The 17,389-nt window shown below is 44.6% G+C and overlaps 1 protein-coding gene across 2 annotated transcripts in view; it reads right to left on the bottom strand.

The window, feature by feature from the left end:
- The window catches only part of LOC147192669 (uncharacterized), a 164,036-nt gene that overhangs the window by 39,342 nt on the left and 107,305 nt on the right, over positions 1–17,389 (bottom strand). For both annotated transcript variants that reach the window (XM_086132493.1, XM_086132492.1), the window contains exon 7: positions 4,066–4,223. The gene's annotated coding sequence lies outside the window, so the exon portion shown is untranslated. The remainder of the gene's footprint in view (positions 1–4,065; positions 4,224–17,389) is intronic.

The following is a 17,389-nucleotide window of genomic DNA, read 5'->3' as shown; positions in this document are numbered from 1 at the left end:
TGTTCATTCACATTTGAATTGATGCACATTTTTAAGAATTATAAATATACATTTTACATGAGGTCATACTTAATGATGTCTTACATCCATCCTATTCATCCTTTTTTAAAATACACAACAGTAGAACTTTAACATAATTTTAAAATATGTCTATATTTCATATGATATTGTATAATATATTGTCAGGTAATCCTTGTCGGCAAACAAACCAAGGTGCATTAAAATGAGCTTGACAGGTGTTCTTCTACTTCACGTCTGCTTTTGACAGAGTGACAGCTGGGAGGTCTTTGAATGTATCATCCCTGGACAACTTGTACACGAGAGACCCTGCATCCCGCAACGCTCCACGGACACACCTGCACTCACAGCAGGAAGCCACCCAAACATGTTGAACACTCCGCAACACTTTCACACATGCTGGGGTGGGGGGGGGGGGGGGGGGGGTTCTAGGTCAAAGAGTTACCGAGGTCCTTAAAATCATTGTCACATGTTATTCCGAGATGGACTTCATTCTTAATCCTAGTCTTCCTTTTTTTTTTTTTTTCTTTTGAGTCCAACAAGTTATGGCGTTTGATCCCCAGCCAGAAGATCCAACAAGCAAGCTTTCCATCCTTACGGTCATCATTATATTGAAAGATAGGATTACAGACGATCCCCGAAGGCAATGTCCAAAATACTCAAATGGAGAGATGATGGATGGATGAAAAATGTACAACAATTTGAAACAATTGTACATTTGTGGAATAAAAACAATGATTTTCACCTATCCTTGACATAGCTAGCTAATGTACTGTGGCTAGCTAGCTAGAGAGAGATGATGGACGGATGAAAAATGTACAACGATTTGAAACAATTGTACATTTGTGGAATAAAAACAATGATTTCCACCTATCCTTGACATAGCTCGCTAATGTACTGTGGCTAGCTAGCTAGACAGCTACAAAGTAGAAAGATCACAAGCTAGCTAGCTAGCTATGTCAGGTGTTGCCTTCAGGGTCAAGTGGAAATCTTTGCTCGATAGCTAGCGAGATAAATAGGTGGATAAATCAACGCCTGACTTAGCTATCAAAATAGACAGACAGATGGATAGTGAGAAAATTAGTTAGACAGGCACTGAGATAACTACAGATAGACAGGTTAAACATTGGGGACATTTGGGAATAATCACTCAGTTGGCCGAGGAAATCAGGATTTCAGACCGTCCCTCAAGACAAAACCTAAATTTTCGAACGATTGGGGAGCGTTTTCATGAGGCTATTAATCTGTGTGTGTGCGTGTGTGTGTGTTTGTGTGCGTGTGTGTGATCTCATCTCTCCCCGCTGCCTGCCCATCATGGTCCAGCGTAATTGGATGCGTGCGAAGTGAAATAGAGTCGCGGTGATGCGATTGGGATCTCGGATCGATATCAGCCGCCTATGGTGCGCCCCTCTTCTTTGTCGTTTTCGCAACCTCATTATCATCATACACTCCGTGTGTGGGCATGAAAGAAGGTGCGTGTGCTCGCATTATTGTGTGAATGGTGGGAGGTTGATTGCAGCCATTAGAGGAGACACCTGCCTCTCAGCCATCATGCACGCGGAGCACGTATTCTTCCATCATTTCTGCAATGTTTATAGAAGACATCGGAGGTGTGCTACATTCGGTGAAAATGAAGTAAAATGGCAGCTTTCTACCACTCATTATTACAAAATGGGTACCACTGTAAATGACGATAACTTGACTGCCCATTTATTGTATAATGTTTGTTTGTTTTTTTTAAAAATAGCATTCATACCTAACTGGTTGAAGGTGGGCTCATGAACAACTGAGCGCAGTCATTTTTTTTCTTGGAGGCCTTTTTGAGGGGGAAATATCTCTCTCTCTCTCTCTCCAAATCCAAATCCAAATCCAAACCTGTTGGATCAGTCTAGATTTCATTCTATCCCACACAATGCCGTTACGTCCTTCTTGGCACTTTTTCACGAACCAGAACCTGTTACATGCACAATTACAAGCCAGACAAAAGAAGTCAAGCCCTTGCGGGCCAGTCCAGATAACCTCATTATATGTTCCCGCCTATATATCACACAAGAGCATCTATATAAAGGTAATGTTGTCCCAGCGGGTCGCGCCATATGGCCCGTCTAGTTCTGTTACACCATCAAAGTAGAAACATCATCAGCTGGGGGTTGTCAAAACCGCCGGGTAAGGTCAACGGCCAAGAGGGTGTCTGACTTCAAGGCCTCGCGCAGGCGAGGTTTCGGGGGCTATTGTTGTGACTCAAAGACCAACCTTTTAAAGCAGGCGCGGTCTTTTAATCGGACCAACGCCTGAACCTCGCCCTCCATATCACCCATAATTCACATATGGACACCTCGGGGGAGCACCTCTGGGAAGCGCGGGTAACCCAATAGCGTAGAGCAGCCTGTGCCCCTCCTCAAGGGGGGATGGAAGCTTCCCATTGGAGGCCACCGTGAACCCACCGGGGAGGGGGGCGTCAGAGGAAGGGTGGGTTCCTCTCTTAGTGGGGTGACAATAGGATTACTGTCTTGGAAAACAGACACATTTGCAACACGGTGGGGCCTCATTGGTCTTCTTAAAAATTCATATCACCATCTTGCATGGTTTTTTTTTTCTTGCTTTATGGCTACCGATCAATACTTTTAAGAGGGTGACTCATATTGTCTGCTATCTTTAGCTACAATTTATTTGTTAGCTTGTAGCGCCACACGCACACGCACACACACACACACACACACACACACACACACACACACACACACACACACACACACTCACAAAGAGTGTTTTAAAGATTTACTTTTACATTTGTGCAAAACTGCCTCGTGTCCATCGTAAAGATATTGTTATGCCAAGTGCCACTTGCCTTGTTTTGAGTGACCTGCATGCATCTTTAAATATGCGAGTGTGTGTGTGCGGACCCTGCACAATGCCATCAGACCAAGCCAAGAGACACTCCTGCCTCCCTTTCTTTAATGGCAGCCATAATTAAAAAAGCTTTTAGAGCAAGGAAGGGCTGGGGGGGGGGGGGGGGGTGAGCCACCAGAATGGGACGGGACAGGGGGAGTCAAGCGGGTGAGCTTTGATGGCGGCATGGCCTGCCAAAAAAAATGTAATAAATGTAATGTATTCTTACTCGTCCCCCCCCCCCCCGACCCCCGCACATTATTTTTACACCCACCGCACACTTGTATTATTGTTCCATCCCTTAGGAAACGGATGGATGCTTATTAATGTAACCTTGAAGCTGTCAAGGTTAGATAATTTTGAAATGAGAAATTCCACAACAGTAGAATTTTACTGAAAATTAGCATCCGCACCCACACGCGTACATGCGTCTTTTTGCCGGGACATGTCCAATTTTGGTGGAGTACGAAGTCTTATAAGTGTCTTTCTAAAGGTGCGGTGACAGTAGCCATTGGTGCGCCACTGCTTTTTTTTCTTTCTTATGTGCAACCTAGCGACGTTTACATTGGGCCCCTTGAAATGAGAAACAGGCGTTCAAAAATCTCAGCTAGTTTGGACATCTTTTTTTTTTTTCATTTTTCCATCACCCGCAACGCAAACATAAAGTATCAGGTGTCTCGGTGTTGTGGTGTATCGGCAGTTCCCATAACAAACAGGCAAAGTGCGTTGGTGGAGGCGAGGAGCACGTTTAGGGTTGTCAGGAAATGGATGTGGCACAAGTGTTTCAAGCTGTGCGGTAATCCTTTAAGAGATGGCACCTGGAGGTCCTCATTTACATAATGTAACGTATTCATGCCATTAGAAATACAATGCCAGCGTTTGCTAAAGCGCCTTAATGCCGAGCGTACCAAATGAGAATGGAAACAATTACACCGCTGGTATGGCGGGGGTCGTGATAACGCTGTAATCCAAACGCACTGGCGTGCATAAATATTGCGAAGCGCCACGGGACACATGAAGATGCTATTCAGTCAGTTTTGCCTTTATGTAGGAGATGTTTCACTTCAGGGAGCGGATGTCCGATTTTGCCAAAACAAGTCAACATTTTGACAGTGAGAAAAAAAAAATCCGGATGGGATATGAATATGGTTTCTTTACCTGAGTGGTGGGGAGCACGGTGATCTCGCGGTGAGCAGGTCTGCCTTGCAGTTTTGAAGTTCCGGGTTTGTAACTCGGTCCTGGCTTTTCTTGTGTGGAACTCGAGTGTTTTTCCCAACACTTCTATGGGGTTTTCTCCAGGTTATTCACATTCTGTTCTGTTACAAGAAACCATAAGAAAAGAAGAACATTTTTTTTAGTATAAGTTGGAAAGCAGAAAATTTTCTTTCTGCATTCAAGCATTTTCTCATTAAAGTTTATTCCAATTCCTGCAAGAGATAACCTAAAAAGATATTAACTCATTCACTCCCAAAGACGTCTTTAAACGTCTTTTCAGACTTGGTCTAGAATTAGCTGGTACTGAATGAGTTAAAGGCCATCCGTTTCGTAGTAAGTCATATCTCACACTTTTTTGGGGGGGGGGGGGGTAAACATAACATGAGCAACCTGTGCTATACACACCGTCAAATTCAAGTAACGTGCTTCTTGGTGACTATGTGCTGTGTTATATGTAAACCATGTGTGTGTGTGTGTGTGTGTGTGTGTGTGTGTGTGTGTGTGCGTGCTTTAAGTGTAACCCAGCATGTAGGCGTGTGGGATCATGTCACGGTAAACCTTGAGATCCGTGCTAATCATTAGCAGGGCGTTAAAACACGGGTGGCAGGCTGTGAAAACATTTGCAAAACACTTTTCATTTCCTCTGCCTTCACTTGCGGCAGCATCTCAACATGCACGCGCACGCACGGTAAGAAATGCCTGCTTTGAAACAAAATAGCGGATTTACTGTGAAAATTCGGGCTTATTTTTCAAATTTTCAGGGCGCTCTACGGACGGTTTCAACCGAAATGATCGCTTCAAAACAAAATGACCAACTTCTTGTCTGTTTTCAAGCATGGGTCCTTGAGACTTTTTCGTGTGTCTTGTTTCAATAGACGAGCCCACCCAATTTCATGGTGATTGGTGTAATTTGTGTCAAGGCAGATGAGCAAATTCAACCTATATGGTCACTTCAAACAAAAATATCTGACTTCCTGTTCAATTTCCATCGGGGATCAGTGAGACTTTTCATGTGTTGTTATGATGTCCACCCGATTTTGCATCGATCGGATTTTAAGGCGCGCTGTGAGCTATTAAGAAAATGGAAGGCTTTTAGGTGTGCCTTTTAGTGCGGAAAATACGGTAATACATTTTGTCATGATTTTTTTTTTTAACACATGATTGAAGTTTTGAGCGTGAAAACTCGAACGTCTTTGTGTCATCTGTCACCTACATCGGTGCCCTGCTGCTTTAAATGCTTCTACCGTCAAGAATTGTGGGTATTATCCTTTCGTAAAGGTTGAACGACAGTTCGAAGAGGCCCCCCAGTGTTCAGGAAGTGAGTAGTCAGGAACTGAGCGATGCCTCGATTTGGGTTACATGAGAGCGCTATTTATTTGACGCGAACCTCGAACGGAACCCCAATCGCACTCCGGTGTGTGTATTTACCCTGCAGGGGATGCTGATGCGAACATCAAAAACACACGCACACACAAACACACCCATACGCGCAAGCAGACCAAAAATGAGACAAATGACATTTCACAAAATGATACTGTAACTTTTCATATTCTCCTGCGGACTTGAAGGAGCGGCCAAGCACGTGTGTGATTTTCGTGTGATCTTGATAACACAGACCCGTGTCTTCTTCCTGACAAATGCAGCTCGGAGCAAAACACGCGAGTCGTCTTTGCATTGCATCATACTGTATGTAGAAACAAGTGAGTGAATTGCATCGGTTCCAAATTTTTTATTCTTTGACTTCAAAGACTTGTCTTGTCTTATCATGTAGCATATCTGGTTCATATTTGCTCACAACCACATGAATTTGTTCGGGTACGACTGCTGGCCCAAATTCCTGAAAAACAGTATCGTCAAAACAAAGTGGCGGGGAACCAAGATGTCACAGCGTAAGCACTTGATTGATTTTCATGTTAATTGGTTCCCGGGAAATGGTCGAAATGACCCCGAAATGACTGATTCAAACCAAAGTGGAAGAATTTCTGTGTCTTTACAGTCAGGGGGCCTTGAGACTTGCTCATAAGTGAAACTGGCTTTAGATATAGCTTCGAAAGAATGACCGAATAAAACGATTAGTACCATTTCACGTTTAATTGCAATTCTTTCAATTTCGCTGAAAACTAGCTTCCCTCGCAATACAGTATTTGTTGCCCATCTAGTGTAACATGAGCCAAACTTCGCAATCAGGCGAAATCTCGTTTTTTGAAGCAAGCTGGAAAAACAAATTACCCTTAAATGCCTACTGCTAAATGAAAACAACTTTGTTGGCTAAATTCTAAATAATAATAATAATAAAATCTGGGGTGCACTACTGATATCATCAAACATGCCATGCTCCACCTACATGCAATGACAAAAACTCAACAATGTCAACAGTTAGCAGCAGTCAAACCATCTCTCGTCAGGTCGGGTTTGAAGCACCCATCCTCCCAAATGCCCGCTTCAAACCAAAATGGAGGACATGGGACTATTCGGGCATGACTTCACAATATTGTCTTGTCAATCACATTTCAAGTTTGATTGCCATCAAAGACGTTTTCATGTTGCAAGTGTGATCGAGACACATAATCTTCATTACAATTGAAAGCTGAGCAGCATTATCATCATCATCATCATCACCTTCATCACATGTAACGGTGCAAATGAAGCAGGAACTCGGAAGGTGAGCAGGTCTCACGTCGCTTATTGTGGTTTATTTTCACACCCATTTACACCGACTACACTTTCACTTGCCTGTTTGCTTTCCCATCACTCGGCCTAAGTGGCCATGACTCCATCATGAGGGGCTTCTTTATTTTGGGGGGGGGGGGTAGCCCGGGTGGCCTCCAGAAAAGGTTGAAGTCGAGAGATTTGTTTATGAAAGCGACCGGCCTGGCAACAGCCTGCGGGAGCCGCAATTTGTCCTGCTAATGCCGCTAATTCATCTGGAGATTGTCATCGGCGCTGCGGCGCCTCTCCCAGGCTCCCGTCTTTGCGTTTGGTTTCACCAGCCGACTTGATTGCGGCGTTTGCGTTACAAATGCAAGCAAACGGTTGAACAAACAATGATTTTTTTTTTATTCCAAGCAAAGCAGGCCGTTTCCATTCAGACTTTTCATTTCCTTGTTTACTCTGAGCAGGCAGACACCCGAGACAACAAACATAAAAGTCCATTTTCTGTAATCTGGATGATAATTATTAGCTGCTTTTGCTCTCAAAACATCTGCTGCTGCTTAGGTGCTAGCTAACTGGTACCATTAGCCTACCGGGGGCCCTTGTTCAATCTTTCTTCCGCAATTTCTAACTTCAAATCATCAAATAATCCATGACATGTTCCCTGCACACGAGGGGTGCGCGTCTCTCCAATTCAATCCCGATCTCAACAAAGTCGGACCTCCTTACAAAACCCCTTGTGGGACATAACGAATCTGTACGTTATAATGGCGGTTCGTTGTAACCATTTCCAACAAAATGGCCACCAAACTCCAATGTATAGTACAGAGAATATTTATAGATGTAAAACCATGAATACGGAATACCGTCTAAATATAATTAAATACACGTCCATTATAAATGCAGTGCATGTATATGAGGACAAAAAAATATTCTAAAAGATATGAAACACATGACTAGAGCTACTTTGTGATATAAAATGTGATCGGCTTGTCAATCGCAAGCAAGCCGCCACCCTCCCCCCACAGACCCACAAAATGACAACAAAGCCGTGACTGAAAACAGACATCGAGTCTGTAATTTTTTTTTTCAGGGCTCGTTCAAAGACTCATCTTGGAAAATGTTCTCCGATTGCTACATAATTTGAACGACGTCCAGTATACCAAACAGAAGGGCAGTGTTAAATTTGCCTCGAGTGCAATGATGGTCTCATCACCAAGAGATTCATCAGCGCAACTGACAGATTCCAACTTCTTTGTCATCTTCATCTTCCAACTGTCCCCGCTGCCTTCTCGTGTCGCGCACGGGACAAGAGTGCTTTCATTCTTTTTATTTTGTCCGTGTGATGACTCATCGCCCTTTGTGCTGCGATGACGGCACGGTCGTTGCCGTTCCGTGAGGACCATGACGGGATGACCGTCGGGTCGGTTTCCAGACAACTTTTGTGATTCTTGGTCGAGACGAAACGTGAAAAATCGCTCACGACGATTAGCGTAATTTATCTGACGCGTATAAGCCCACCCTCGACTCCCTCTATTTTTTTTCCCCATGAAATTAACCCAAGTGCTGTGTTGTTAGTCGCCATGGTGACTTCCTTAGACAAACAAAAATAAATGTGATGAGGAACCTCTCATTGTTGACATTAGCAATCACAACGTTGCACTTTCAATTTTGCCGGTGTTTGAACTTTCACCCTTTCGCCTTCTCTCACAACAAAATGCTATCCTCGCTGCACCCCCTTAACCCCCCCCCCCCACGTCACTCGCAGGCTGACTTTGCCCTCAAAGTATTGCGTGAAAGTTGATGTAGAAGTGCGATAAAACACATGCGTACCTCATTAAAAGAACCCATCTCAAGGTAATCCGCGTACTATTAAATCAGGCAGTAAACATAATCATAAACAAGCCATAAACATTAAAAACTCGCCCAAGGTGACCCAGCTGGTCCCTTTTTCAATCTCCCCCTCCCCCCTTTTCAGCTGTCAATCATATCCCCTCATCTGGCCGGCATCTCGTCTTCTTTTTTGAAAAGTATTTTAACCATCACAATAACATTCACGCTAAGCCCCCGACTTCTTGAAAACCGTGCGCAACCAAGAGTGGGGTTGGGGGGGGGGGGGTGCTGTCTAAGAATCAAGGCACTTCACTGGAAACGCTACAAAAAAAATTCACTTTGAACAAAAGACGCACGCGAGTAGATCAAAGCCAAATCGATAAATCAATCTCCTCTTCGAGCGAAAAAGATTGATTCGAATCATCTGTTAAACCCACCGGAGAAATTCATGAAAACAAATCCCGTCGTCAACTGGTACGTCATTCAAAATTAAGAATCTCGTTTGTTTTGATATACTGTCAGACGAGAGCGACCCAAAAAGTTCGCGACAAGGGAGCAATGCACCGATTCCACATTTGTTGGGCGGTGTTCAAAAGCACTCGAGTTCTTGCTATGACACCGAACATAAGCTTTGCTCAACGGTTGATCGATGGCGAACAGACATGCCAATAATCACTGAGGAAAGTGTGAGTATCAGTCACAACTATTGATTTATTGATTTTTGTAACTCTTTCTGTATCATCCTAAAGTGCAACAAGATTGAACCAAAAGCCTGGCTAATAAGAAGCTAGTAATTGGTGTCAAGGAAGGATTACTGCATTTTTGAGGGGGGGGGGGCATTTCATAATCAAATCTGTAAGGCATTTCGGAGAAATGGTTGTGTTAAGATGAGTCGGATAAAGTGTGAGACTGCCAAACAAAGAGGGTTCTTTTAGCGACATCTACCCACTTGACCTCTGACCCCTGCTCCTCGGGACAATATTGTGTTGGTTATCATTCAGAATGAATAGGATTCAACCCACTCAACCCCGGAAAGTTGGACAAAGACAAACTTCTGTTACTTCTGCCCGCGTGGGCGCTGCCGGCGAAGAAAAAGAATACAGTAAGAGGGTGCGACTCGCGCGGCCCCCGTTGGGTCGACCGCGGTTGCAGATTTGCGCGGCGAGCTTGTTAAACAGCTCCGTTTTTGGACGTTGGTGCCTGACCTCCTCCACGCCCCGCAATTGCGCCGGACTGCTTCTCCCTCGTTAACAATCCTGCGGTGGAGCTCGTAAACGGCTTGGGCTCCCACTTCACACCGCACCTAGATGGCCGTGAGCCGTCTTCGACATTTACGCCTGCGTCGCGGCACCTCATGTCATTTGACACCTTCGAAGCCTCGCAATCAGTCAAAGTGGAGACGCGTGGGTCGCTAGCGCTCGGGGCGAGGCGCCCACGCCGCAACATTAAAGCGCATAAAGTAGTCAACGTGACACACTGTTGTTACTCACGACTAACTCGGCGAAGCTTTTCGAATGCAACCGTCATGTCTTTTGTCTTCTTAGAGCAGGAATGTCAAACTGAACTTTTCTCACAGGTCACATTGGTTACGGTTTACCTCGAAGGGTGGTTACGACTGTGAACCCATACAAACGTATGCCTCAAAAATGAATAAATAACCAGTTTGGGAAAAAAATGCTTGATTCACTATTTTCCAGTTATTATAAAAGGGCAAATAGGTGAAAAAAAAGCAATTCCTCAATGTTGTTAAAAGTGAATACAACTTGCAATTTGGAAGTTGAAAAGACATGGAAGTTGACGCACATAATTTTTGCCTTTGCGGGCCACTCAACTCATTCACTCCCAAAGACGTTTTTAAACGTCTTTTGAGACTTGGTCTAGAATTGGCTGGTACTGAATGAGTTAAAAATGATACGGCGGGCTGAATCTGGCAACCAGGCCTTGCAATTGGACACTTGTACTAAAGCGCCACCATGCAGTCCCTTTCTGTACATACAACGACAATGCAAATAAAATCAAGCCAATCAATATTGTCCATTCTGATTCACGACAATCTCGTTCACAGCTTTTGCACGACGTAACCTTTTAGTCCCTTAAGGGCCACCATAAGCAGTGAGGTTCCACACCAGTCAGTTCAGGACGCTGATGGACTGAACCGCAAACAGCCAAAGCACACGACGTCAATAAAGAGACGATGAGGACGAATCGATACGGCGTTTTAAGCCGGAACGCACCATTTAGCAAAACCTTGTTAAAAGTTCATTGCAAGTCTTTTACTGCCTGATGTAAAGACAACTCATTTAAGATCACGATATTGAGTCTGGGGCAGGTTCATCACCGTGGGCTGCTCCGGGGATGACCCATTCCCCCCCCACCCCCCACCTTCCACTTTTCACTCGGTGATTGATGGGGTGTGACTGAGCGGTCGCAGCTCCCGAATTGCTCCCAATGCAACCTGGGTAGTCAGGCCAGCGTTATTAACTTAGCCGGCACGTTAGCGTGTATACCGCTCAATTCGATTTGGAAGGTGCCGCCAATCGATCCAGGGTGGACTTTTGCAAACCATTGTGCATATCTGTGATTTTTTTTTTTTTTGCCACCATTCCGTTTGAAAATGCTTTTTTCGCTATTTCACACAGGTGCGTCCTGTCCCTGACACACTTGCTAGATTGTTGCGCGGCTGTAAGTGACACCCCTTTTCACGTCATTTTGGTCAAATTTCGATTTTATACAAGCTTGAGACGTTCAACTCAAATTTCCTCTTTCTTGGCTGCGGTCATGTCTGTTTTTAGCGAGCGAAAATCCCCATGACACTTCGTTTTATCTTGATAACGATATAGATGTCAACAAGCTTTGTAAAGGTTAACATGAAGACGTGATTTAATGGACGATGTCATGCTATCGCTAACCCACTCAAGTCATTCCTGGGACAGGATTCCAAGAACAAAGACAATTGTTGCAGAGATTTGAAATATATTTTTTTCTGGGGTGAAACACGATCCCGCTGCTCTGGAATGGTGGACTTGGCTTTGCCCTATGCCTCCCCCGCGATCTCCCTTTTGTGCTTGCCGCTTGACATGTGCGCCGTAGCACTCGCTTTCGGATCTTTATCGCTTCCATGTGGTCCGTGGACGCCTCCGCCGGGCGCTATATACGTGGAGGGATTAATACCCAAAGAATCAGCTTGCTTCAATCCCCCCGCGTGGGCTCGGCCAATCCCACCGGAGCCTTTTCCAAAGTTTTTTTTTTCCCCCCGACCGGGAACACCTCGAGGAAGTGAAACAGACACACAAGCCTCTAATGCATCCTGAGAGCCAGAGAATTTTCTCAAGTCATTTCGTATGAAGCAAGTCAAGTCAAATCACGGGTGATCTCAAGCCCTGCCAACGTATTAATGCAGAATCTTGTCTTCATTAGGAGAGAGTCAGATATTGGTATCTTTTGCAAGACGTAACTGCTGTTGATTTTTTTTTTTGTATCAAGTCATAAGCAAAACAGTGACTCAGGTCCAAGTCATTTGACTCAGGTCCCCCCAACCCTGCCGAATTACATGATCCTGCTCCTCGACACGGAAAACCTGCCTTTGACCTCCCTTTCATGATGATTGGAAGCATCAGGGATTGGATTGGTGGGTGGAGCTCATTTCTTCGTCATTGATTTACAGTGAGGAAGTCGATGGATTTTTTTAAAAAAAATTAGAGGAGGGGTTCGGTTTATCCGCCTTTGCACTTGCCCGTTGTTCCCAGTCTCCTGGAGCGTGATTTATGCGCCGGCTGATCCGACTCAATTGCAATCTGGGAAAGACGTTTTCAGCGCCGTAGCACGCTGTGGAGGAGGACGGAGGCGTCCGGCTCAGGGTCCGACATGGTTCGGCGGCGGTCGGGCACAAAGGGGTTTGGTTTATTTTTACGGAGGGCGGCTGCAAGGACAGGTGCTGCTTCACAGCTGCCGACGGAAAATAAACACGCTTTGCCCAACGCTCCATCACAGGCAGCGACGCCGTCAGGCAGCATGATTACATGGACAGGTCGCTCTAAACAAAGAGCCTGATGAAAGCTTAGCCAAGGAAATGGATTGTTCGTTCGCACAACTATAGATTGCTTTGCAAAAAAATAAAAATTAAAATAAATAACGACTGATGTGAACTGGAATGACATGGCTGCCTTTGATGTTTTTCAATTTTTTTTCAGTGTGAGGCTGGACTTGCGGCGCATGGTTCAAAGTGACACAATCAAACTTATTAAAGCGCAGACAGCATGAAATCAATCCCTCACGCGCTTGATGAAAACCAATATGTGACTAAAACGATGATTTATTGTTGAAAAAAACAAAAACAAACCCCTACCGACGGTAAGATGATGAGTGCCATTTGATCCTGATTCCACTTCATCCTTTTAGCGCATCCTTTTGCTTTCCCTTTACGGAACGGTCCAGGCGACGGGTGGCTTGGAGAAGAACGACCCCCCCCGCCCCCCCCCACCCGCTCATCATGCACGATGATGGCCACCATTAACTAGCAAGAGTATTAATAGCAGCATCATTGCCGCCTTTCAGGTTGAGAAATCACTGCGGCCACCGCACATGCTCAGTCCGACAACACCTGCTTGCTAACGGCGGGTCACGACCGGGTCACGGACGCTACAAGCCATCGGCATCGTCGTGTTGGGCAAGTTACTTTCAATTGTCATTAACTCATTCACTCCCAAAGACGTTTTTAAACGTCTTTTCAGACTTGGTCTAGAATTGGCTGGTACTGAATGAGTTAAGAATGACATTAAAAAAAGTAGAATAAATTGTTCAAAACGAGTCTTGCTGCTCAGGAAATGCTGAAAGTGATTAGAAGAAAAACAAGTTGGATGCCAAGAAAAAAAAAAAGCCCGAAAATGAAAGCTGTCTTTCTTGGATTATAAAACAATCAAATTAAGTATGTCAGGGAGACTCCCTAATGGCCACCTTCGATTCCCCCCCCCCCCCCCCCCCATATTATTTGATTAATCCTCCCCACTCTGCGTCTGACTAATATGCTGCTGGCAGCAGCAGGGGGGCACTCGATGTTGAGTGGAAGCGAAGTGCTCACGACCCCGAGTCGAGCAAGTCACGAAGTGGGATGCTGTCCTCTACGTTTAAAATGCACAGTGATCCATTTTTTTGGGGGGGGGGGGGGGGACACCTACACGTCCAGTATAATGCAGCGGCGTCGTGAAGTAGTTCGCATCTCACGGTATAGAGAAAACTGGAAAACTGCCTTCTACTAGTCATGTAGATCATGATGGAGAGCTAAAATAAGCTAAGGGCTAAGCTAAGCAAAGCTTGGAGAGCTAAGCATTTTTAGAGGATTTTTTTTGTTTTTTTGGGGGGGGGGGTGTAAAATGTTTGTCAGTCTCTGTTCTACAAATTAAATGTGATCCACCGAGCCGGAGCAATCCCTTTTCTAGCCTTTTGTCAAAGGTCCACTAAATGTTTACAAGCAGACCTGCTGGAGGTGAGGGGTTGAAATATAACATTGTTGTTTGATTGACATCGGAGGGGGGAGCCGGAGAGCTCCATCATGCCTCTCGGCGGTGAACCTGGGAACCCCTGGGATGTGTTTATTTTCAGTATGGATGGGGGGGGGGGGGGGGGACATTGTAAGCATGGAGAAGGTGTTGAGGGTGTTACAACGGAGAGGTGGGTCATTGGCCCCGTTCCCCCTTCCGTGTAACCAAATAAGCACCTAACATCTCGAGAGAAGTCCACCGATCCACAAATTGCAAACATGCCTGAGGCTGCTTGGCGGACAAATCTTCTGTTGTTACCTCCACCAAGACGTTCTCCCTTGTTTGCTTGTGATAAAAGTCAGAAATCAAGGAAAAATCCGAGTTACAGTCCGCTTGTATTGGGGCCAAGTTTTTTTTTTTTCCTTGTTACACCGCGTGGAATTGAACACCTGACACTCATATCTCCCGGCAGGTATTTCATATCATTGGGATGTTGTGCTGGCGTGTGAAAAGTGCGCACATTTGGGGGCGAGTTCCCGCTTTGCTAGGCTCCCGAAAGTATCAAATTTGTGCCTTTTTTTTTTTTAAACAGAATCCATGTGAAACGGGCAACTTGTTTCGGGTGGAGGTGATAAAGTAGAAATATTTAATCTAATATATAATACTTTTTTTTTCCTTTTCTTGGTTGTTTTGGTTAGCTGTGTGGTCTTTGAACAGTTTGATGGCAGGTTTTTTTTTTTGTTGTTTTTTGTTCTGCATTAATTGCATCCATAAAGTTCTCCATCATTATCCCCACAGGGACAATGCGGGGAGATCACTAGGATGTGGCTAATTCCTGGGGTTCAGGAAGCGGTGAGTGTAAGTGAAAGTTATATTTGGCTGCCTGTTTTTAATCTGGGGAAGCGGAGGGGCCGTTTTAAGGGCAATGCTTGACACATTCCAATGGCTTCTTCTCCACAAGTGTCACTTTCTTTTTGTTTCCCGTGAGAAAGACGTCGACAACAATCGGTTCTCGTGATTCCTGGCCGCTATTTCGGGTTACGCGATTGTGATGCTTGGCTATGTGAACCGCTGCCTCTCTGACACGTTTAACCACCCACAGCCGACGAGAAAAAATGTTGTGATAGACCGAAACAAGAGAATGAACTGGAATTAATCCAAAACAGATGCCGAATTCAGTGTCCAATTTTTTTTTCCTGTTTGAAGTTTGATGCAGATGAGTCGTTGAGGTATATGGTGAATCCCTGAAACCTACTCCCGTCAACACGAACGTAGCAAAACAGATTCAGAGCAACAATTGGATGAAACCTGCCCCAGCGCGTCTGGAAGTAATCCCACTCCCTCCTATTCTTCAAAACAAGAAGAAAACACAATGTGTATCCTTTATGCTGCATTCTTGCGACTGCATTTTACCCTTTGCGGTTCAAATTCGGAAGAACTGGAAAGACAATAAAGAAATGTGTTAGCATCATGATAGATTTTATATGTCTATATCTTACATTATTTTTCACGTCGGCGCTGTCAGAGCGAATGCGGCTGGGAATGAATGCATTTGGCATGACTGGGTAAAGAAAAGGGTTTTTTCATCGCTGTGTGTAGAATTCGCTGGGTTACGGCTTCCCCTTGTGGCTGCTACGACGACACACACTAGACGACCACAACATTTGGCATGTGGTGGTTCTCAGTCTTTTTACACTAAGCGCCAGACAAAAATCGGGCTCACTGCTCGGGCCAACTTTAAGGTATAGTAGAGGAGTAGGCCTGAGTGGGGTTTTCTTTTCCTAAAAAAGATACATTTAATTTTATTGCAAGTAACATTCTGCACAGTTTGAATATAAACAATGCACTTGAGTGTGGGGGGGGGGGGCTGTTAATGCCCCTTATTAACTCATTCACTGGCTATAAATGTTTTTGTCTTTTAGGAATTGAGACATTTAATCCAAGGTACGTATTTCTATTTTTATTTTATTATTTTCATGTGGTATGGCTGGCAGTAAATTAGTTAATTGTGTTTAAAAGTATTAAAAAAGTAAAATAACGTGATAAAATAAGTTGTCTTTTATCCTAATTTATGGTTCATTTGCCTTGATTTTATCTTTTTTTTTTTTTTTTTTGTTCATTTTTCAAAATTGTTCAAACCTAGTTTGAAGCGCTCATTCCAAGTCCACCAAGTTTGCGGCCACTTTTTTAATGTTATTATGATACGTTTTGTGGTCAAATGATACGTCAAACTTTGCAGTCGTGCTTCGTCCACATGTCGTGCCAAAAACGGTAACGCTTCACAGTTTCGCATCGCCCACCTGTCAACTAGTCGACTCTCAGACAAGTTTGGTTTTGAAAGATCACCAGAAAAGGAAAAAAAAATGCATCTAAATGGAATTGGTTTAATCAAAATGACATTTTTAAAAATTATTATTTATTCAGGGTTTCAAAAAAAAAAGAAGATTTTATTGGTTTGCTTATGAAAAATATGCCAACAACATTTCCTGTCACTCATTCAAACCGGCTTCCGGGGCTGAATTTTCAAAAATCTCACTAGATGGCAGCCGACGCTCACCAATAAAACTGTGGCGCTCGCTCCCTGTCCGCCACGTCTCGCTGGCCTGCAGCTTCCCATTCAAAAGCAAATGAGTGTGTCCAATCGGATTACGCAGCGAGCAACAAGAATTTAAAGGGGATTGACAAAACAAAACACGCCTTCCGCAATGGGACAAGATTACGATACGTTGATGTCATCTGGGGGGGGGGGGGGGGGGGGCGACGCAAGCATCCACAAACCCACACGCCAAATGATTTTCTTGCGAGTGAGTGGAAAGCCAGGGTTCGTTCCCGGGAGGCTGCGTAAAGTGAGTTAAGGCCCGGCAATTATGTGCCAAAGTGAAAATGGGTGGCGTGAACGTGAGGCATTTTAGGATGCCTTTTATTAGGCTCGCTTTCGCCGACAATCGCGGGCCGGGGAGCTCCATCTCCCTTTATGGGGCTCAATGTTTTCCTCTCTCAAACAGCTCCCCCATTCCCCGTCTCGGAATTATTCCCACACACGTTTAGCCTCCGGAAGGATCCCCCCAGGGAGACTAAGAAGGGGGAAAATGGAGATGATCGGCATCTCGCGCCCGCGTCGTGATGACTGCATATCAGGGAGACAATTTTCAAGCCGCTTACGTCAAATGTGAGACTTCGCTTGCACTAAACTATAAAGGGGCTCAATATGACAGGACAATATTTTCGCTTTTACTTTTTGTAAAGTTTGTCCATCCTAACCCAGTGGTTCATTGTCTTTTGATTGATTGAGTGATGGATTGATT

Source organism: Hippocampus guttulatus, chromosome 16 (genome assembly GCF_054856545.1).
Source record: "Hippocampus guttulatus isolate MCC_2025c chromosome 16, RoL_Hgut_1.0, whole genome shotgun sequence".
NCBI lineage: Eukaryota > Metazoa > Chordata > Actinopteri > Syngnathiformes > Syngnathidae > Hippocampus > Hippocampus guttulatus.
The sequence above is the reverse complement of the archived record's forward strand: the minus strand, read 5'-3'. Positions and strand labels throughout refer to the sequence as shown.